Source organism: Diabrotica virgifera, chromosome 7, assembly GCF_917563875.1.
Source record: "Diabrotica virgifera virgifera chromosome 7, PGI_DIABVI_V3a".
In the NCBI taxonomy this organism is placed as follows: Eukaryota; Metazoa; Arthropoda; class Insecta; order Coleoptera; family Chrysomelidae; genus Diabrotica; species Diabrotica virgifera.
This window is the reverse complement of record NC_065449.1, coordinates 162,401,293-162,408,379: the sequence shown is the minus strand read 5'-3', so window position 1 is coordinate 162,408,379 and position 7,087 is coordinate 162,401,293. Positions and strand designations below refer to the sequence as shown.

Genomic DNA, 7,087 nt, shown 5'->3' with positions numbered 1-7,087 from the left:
CGTCAAACAGTTTTCAAACAAAACACATTTAGAAAGGCATAATATGAGAGTTCATACTGGTGAAAAACCATTTGAATGTGAAGTTTCCATCAAACAGTTTTCAGAGAAAACAAATTTAGAAAGGCATATGAGAGTTCATATTGGTGAAAAAACATTGAATGTGGAATTTGCACGAAAAAATTTGCCGCAAAGGATAATTTAAAAGTACATATGACAGTACATACTGGTGAAAAACCATTTGAATGTGAAATTTGTACCAAACAGTTGTCAACAAAGCATAGTTTGGAATATCATAATACAGTAAAACTTCGATATAACGGACCTCTATTTTACGGACTTCGGATATAACGGACAAAAAATCCGATCAAATGTAAAAAAATTAAAAACCTCCTGTTAATATTATACATACTTAACCCTGCCCTTACCAAGATACACTGCAAAACAATGGGGTCCCCGTGGACCCCAAACGCTTTAATTTACAAATAATTTCAATAAACTTTTTATTATAGCATATTGAGCACACATTTCTAAATAGTCTGATTTATTTTAAAAGTATTTTTATATAACGGACTTTCGGCTTTAACGGACTCAGCGTCCCCCAATTAGTCCGTTATATCGAGGTTTTACTGTATAACAGTGCATACTGGTGAAAAACGATTTGAATGTGAAATTTACACCAAACAGTATTCAACGAAGATATTTAAAATCGTATATGAGAGTACATACTGGTGAAACACCATATGAATGTGGGATTTGCACCAAACGATTTTTAACGAAACACAGGTTGAAATCGCATATGAGTGTGCATAGTGGTGAATAACCATTTAAATGTGGCAATTGAACCAAACGATTTTAATAATTACACATATGACAGCGCATACTGATGAAGAAACTTTTAAATGTGAAATTTGCACTTTCCAACGAAACATGTTTTAAAATTGCACATAAAATTGCATAGTGATGAAAAATCATTTGAACCGTTTGAACGAAACAGTTCTCAACAAACACACACACATAAAAACATATGAGAGTTCATACTGGTGAAAAACTATTTGAATGTGAAATTTGTGCTAAACAGTTTTCAACAAATAAAGGTAATTTAAAATCACGCAACAGTGCATACTGACGAAACACCATTTAAATAATGTGGAATTTGTACCACACAGTTTTCAGCGAAACAGGTTTAAAACCGCATAATATGAGAGTTATACTGGTGAAAACCCATTTAATTGTAGGATTTGCACCATACAAATTTTAACGGAACACGTTTTAAAATCGCATATGAGATTGCATAGTACTGAAAACCTATTTCACTATGAAATTTTCACCAAACAATTTTTGGACAAAAGGAATTTTAAAAACATTTATGAGAAAATGAAAATCGACAAAAAACCATTTAACTCTAACAATAAAACACTGAAAACGTTTGTTTTCTATACTTCCACAAAATTTATTACAACTACCCTAACAACACACAACATTCCAGGAATGTACTACCAAAGTTCTATCAATATTTGAATGTCCTGGACATTTAGGGAACATTCGGTGAACATCTGATTAAATTATTCCTGGAATGTTACCATAAGACATTCTGTGAACATACTACCAATGTTCCTATATGTTCATTTTCAAATTCACGGCGCATGTATTTGTGCATGGTGCTTAGAGAGGGCATCACGTGACTAAAAACGACCAATGACCTCACTTCGGACTTCGGCTCGGCCATCTTGGCATGCATCTTGGCCTTGGCCACCTTGCCGTGCGTGATCGTTGTTTGTTTTTATTTGTGCTTTTTAAGAATATTTTTTTAATTCGGATACTTTTATAATAACTTTAATAGTATTATTAACATAGTGCATAAAATCAGTTGGAGTAGCAGAAGCAATGTAGATAAAAAATCTGCAGGAATATATGTGACTACGGCTGTTTCGACAGAGTGCCTTTCTCAAGTGATTACGTTTACATCATCTCATTGTTTGATTTGCGTGTATAGATTAAATGCTATGTGGAAATGCTATCAATGAGTGTCCCCGTTTAGGATTTTGTCCTCTTCAGGGTTTGTGGTGAATGTATTGTGATGGATCGTAAAAGCAAACAGTCCGAAAAACGCACTAGGGCAAGTGTGGTGTTCCTGGGTTAGCCGGACGGTGGTGTCCAGAAGGCCAAAAGACAACAGAGAAGAAAGTTTGATGGAGTTGATGTTGGTTCCATAGACATTTACGTGTACTGTCCGTGCTTTGCTCTCGACCAATCTCCCTAGAAACCATTGTGCAACGACAGGTAGGCCTGCGTCCCTCGTCGGCGGTCAGGAGGTGGCTTTTGAGCGCAGCGTGGACAGTGAGCGTTCGAGTGATGAAAATAGTTGCGGCTATTTTCTTGGGACGAACAGGTATAATTGTGCAATGAAGTTGGGAAACCGCAAAAAACCAACTTCTCCCTGTTCGGGGATTAAGTTTACGATGTGTTTGCCTTTTTAAGTCTTTAACTGAAGAGGTTGAGGAGTGGGGAGCTGTTTATCTCGAGTTGGTCATTCAGAATTATATCTGTATTTTTTAATTAATTTCCATAGATTCTAAAAAATATAGCTTAAGGCCTTTATTTTGAATATGCAGAATTTGAAACTCTTCATTGAAAGAGTGATTATGATCTAGAAGGTGAAGTGCGTATGTAGAAGTGTGTGTTTTTCTATTGTTGAAAGCTCTTTTGTGTTCTGGTATCCGTTTGTCAAAGGTTCTGCCAGTTTGACCGATGTAAATTTTTGGACACTCACCACAAGTTAGTTTGTAAACACCACCCTGTAGTTGCTTTCTCTTTCGGCTTTTATTGTTCTTAATGTATTTGCTTAAGTTGTTGTTTTGTTCTGAAAGCTGGTGTTATTCCTTTCTTTTTTATGTATCTGGCTATTTTTGTTGTTATCTTGCCAGTATATGTGAGAGAGCAGAATGTACTGGGTTCTTTCTGTAGTGGGGGATACACTAATTTCAGGGCTTTCTTATGGAGTTTTTGATTTAAAATTTTGTTAATTGTTTGTTCGTTATAGCCATTGTTTACTGCTATTTGCTTAATGATGTTCAGTTCTATGTCGAAGTTATTTTTTTTCATGGGAATTTGTGTCAGTCTATGTATCATGCTATGGTAGGCTGCTAATTTGTGTTGTGTAGGATGGGATGATGGTTGTGCATAGTTGCCCTAATAACACAAAACATTCCATGAATGTTCCTAGAATGTACACACAGGACATTGAAAACATTCCTGGAATGTCCCCAAATGCACACGAATGTCCCTGGAAAGTACCAGGAAAGTGCTGTGTCAGCATTTTAAATATTCTTAGAATGTTCTGTTGGAACATTCCATGAATGTCTACGAATGTTCTTTGGACATTCACAGTCTATTTTTTAGACTGAATGTCTTGTTGGAACATTCCATGAATGTTCTTTGGACATTCACAGTATATTTTTAGACTGAATGTCTTGTTAGAACATTCCATGAATGTCTACGAACGTTCTTTGAACATTCACAGTATATTTTTTAGACATTCACTGAAATATATCGTCAGTAATGTGACAATACCTCCTATATGTTTTTTCATGAGGTTTGCAGGAGACGAAAAACATTTTTTAAGGTCACTTTCTGGTTTCGTACGTATTCTGACTTTTTTTGTAGTAAATAGATAGTTGAATTTACTGCAAAACAAGTCAAAAAATATATGAAAACAGGAGGTGGCCGAAACAAGTTTTTAGTCTATCTTACAAATCTCTTGAAAAAAAACAGATAGGAGGTACTGTCACATCACTGACGATATATGGCCATACCAAATAATACATCCTTGATAAATATAAACATTTTTATTGCAAAAAATCTTTACATACATTTTTTAATGTAATTTGCTGACATTCCTAAATATTATAAAAAAATGTGTCACATTTGCTTTGTAAACCTTTCTTTTGCTTTTCGTAGCCACATATTCCGTTTCCTTTCTGGTTTTTTGTAGACCACTTCTCTCAGCTGATTCTAAAAGAAAATAAAATAAAAGGTAATTTTTCTATCCTTTACAATTAACAATCAGAAGAAATATTATTTACAGGTAATAATATGCATAAATAATAATAATAAAAAAATAAATACTAAATAATATTTAAATAAATAATATTTAATAAATAAAATAATAATAATGAACATTTTGTATTTTGACAACGACATCCGATGTGGAAGTAGAAACTTTAATAAAATTATTTTTTCAAGTAAATTGTGGCTTATTTCCCCATTAGAATAATTAATTACAAAAAAGCCACAAAGAAATAGATTTTTCACAAACAAATAAGTATTTAGTATTCATTATATTTATTGTTTTTATTATTTACTTTAATGTCCTACTGGTACATTATTTGACAAATAATGACATTTCGAAGTCTGTTAAGTACGATATAACGCCCTTGGGCATTAAATTTAAATAACGACTTAGATACTGTCAAGTTGACAAATATCAACCTAACTAAAACTATGGTTACCACAATTACGTTACTACTGTTACTGGTAAATGTACTTATTTAAAAACTAATCAATTCAAAATTCATTCAAATTTTTCGCATATAAAGAATAATTTAGTCGGACATTAAACGTTGAAGGCACCACAGGTATTATAATAATAACGCTTTCGGTCAACGTATATCCCTATAATACCCTTGGTACCTTAATAACTGTAACATAAGATTATACCTTAATTCTTGTTTTCGATTTCTGATGTTTTTATTTATTTACATTGAATATTAATCTGTTTTGTTGTATAATCTACTTCGCAATAATTATGTGATATATTTGACTTAAAATGAATTCAAAAATTTTTTGTAGTTGGGCAACAATGTCAACTTAGATCTCCGATGTAGATAATGAATTACAACAGTATCTATATTGTACGGACTGTATTATTAATTAGGTTATGCATATACCTGTGTGACATAAGCTATTGGAACAGCACAGTCTCTCAAACGAACAGATGAAAGTGAAGTTCTGTCAATATCTTTTTCTAAAAAGTGTTTTGAACATACTCCTCTATTAACAAATCTAATCTATACTTTCTTGTCTTCTTCGCAGGATCTTCTGGAAAGCTAAAAATACAAAATATATGCATTACTAAGCATTATTAACAAATTTTAGTTTTAAATAAAAAATATGATTAATGAACTCACAAAATTATTATAAAACAGCTTAGAAATTGTTTATTAGTATAGTCAGTTCCCCAAACTCAGACACAACTGGCTAGTGATTTTAGTAGGTAATTTTTTTTGTTTTTGGCCAATTTTGCCAAAATTACAGTAATTAGTACTGAGACTGAGTTTAGCAAATCGACTATAATATTCTGTGTATTCATTAGTTGGTACTGCATATTATAGTGTGTGGTCTACCATCCTATTTATAAACGCATACACTAGCAAAAACGCAAAAAGAATTATTTTAGTTTTACAAATCCTTTTGTTATTACCTATCTCTATTTACTATTTTAGTTAGGAATAAGCGAAGTTTGTGGCTTATTCACAATTATTATTAAAATAATAAATGGATATGACCAATTATTAACTTATAAAATAAAATAATAATTCTTCTGATTTATGCCTTTTATTCACTTTGTTATATCTACGTTACTTAAAAGATTTTTTATGAATAGTATTATTAGGGTATTAATAGTATTAATTTATTTTCTGAAATACAGGGCATGCTTTCGTTTACATATTTGCATACTAACCTTTTAATAGGGCTTTTCATTCACAGTCATTTGTTTTGAGCTTCTGTCATAATTGAAACGTTATTCCTGCAGATTTTTTTATCTACATTTGTTTCTGCTACTCCAACTGCGTTAAAAACAGGACACCATTTTATGCACTATGTTAATAATACTATTAAAGCTATTATAAAAGTATCCGAATTAAAAAAATATTCTTAAAAAGCACAAATAATACAAAATACAAACAACAATCCACGGCAAGGCAAGGCCGAGCAACGGCAAGGTCGCCAAGATGAAGATGCCAAGATGGCCGAAGCGAGGTCGTTGGTTGGTCGTTTTTAGTCACGTGATGCCCTCTCAAGCGCCATGCACAAAAATATATGCACGGCGAATTTGAAAATGAACGCAAAAGAAATAAATATAAATGCCTCGCTTGGGTTTTGCATAAGTTATAAGTATTTTTTTTATTAACAAAATCGCATTCCAAATTGAATATTCGCGAACAATAATTTTTATTACATTTGTATGTTTATAATATTGTATTCATTGAACTTGGGAAACTCTTTAAATTTGACACATTATTGCACTGTAGGCCTAAAATGTCACTTAGTTTGTCTGGTATGTTATAAGTAATGTTGTATCTCTTACACGTATGTATTATTTCGCAACTTAAAATATAGGAACATTGGTAGTATGTTCACAGAATGTCTTATGGTAACATTCCAGGAATAATTTAATCAGATGTTCACCGAATGTTCCCTAAATGTCCAGGACATTCAAATATTGATAGAACTTTGGTAGTACATTCCTGGAATGTTGTGTGTTGTTAGGGTGTGTCAGTATGGGTAGGTTTATGATATACGGAGAACTCATGTTTGTTGTGTAGTCTGGTAATCGTTACATCTAGAAAGTTTATGGAGTTATTATGTTCGAAACAGCTGTAGTCACATAGTTGTAATAAATTTTGTGGAAGTATAGAAAACAAACGTTTTCAGTGTGTTATTGTTAGATAAAATGAACTTCCATCAAATAACGGTCGAATCCATCAATTAACCATTTAAATGTTAAAGTTGTACCAAACAACTTTCAACAAAAGATATCTAATATCACATAAATCAGTGCATAACGATAAAAAATCGTTTGAATGTGAAATTTCCACTAAACAATTTTCAACAAAGAGTAAGTTAATATATTACAGGTCATCTTCTTCTAAAAGTGCCTATCTTCTGGAGATGTTGGCGACCACATTGACCCATCTTATTCTATTTACGGCAGCTCGAAATAGATCAGTTGACGTTAGACCAGTCCACTTCCTAAGATTGGCCAGCCAGGATATACGTCTACGTCCAGGGCCTCTCCTGCCCTCAA

The 7,087-nt window shown here is 32.6% G+C and overlaps 1 long non-coding RNA gene across 1 annotated transcript; it reads right to left on the bottom strand.

Moving 5' to 3' along the window:
* Positions 1-3,830: 3,830 nt before the first annotated feature.
* LOC126888835 (uncharacterized) lies at positions 3,831-6,014 on the bottom strand. Its single transcript, XR_007699667.1, has 3 exons — positions 5,741-6,014; positions 4,947-5,105; positions 3,831-4,011 (listed from the first exon to the last, which is right to left on the bottom strand). It is a non-coding gene; the product is annotated as an uncharacterized LOC126888835 (long non-coding RNA).
* Between the last annotated feature and the right edge of the window lie 1,073 nt (positions 6,015-7,087).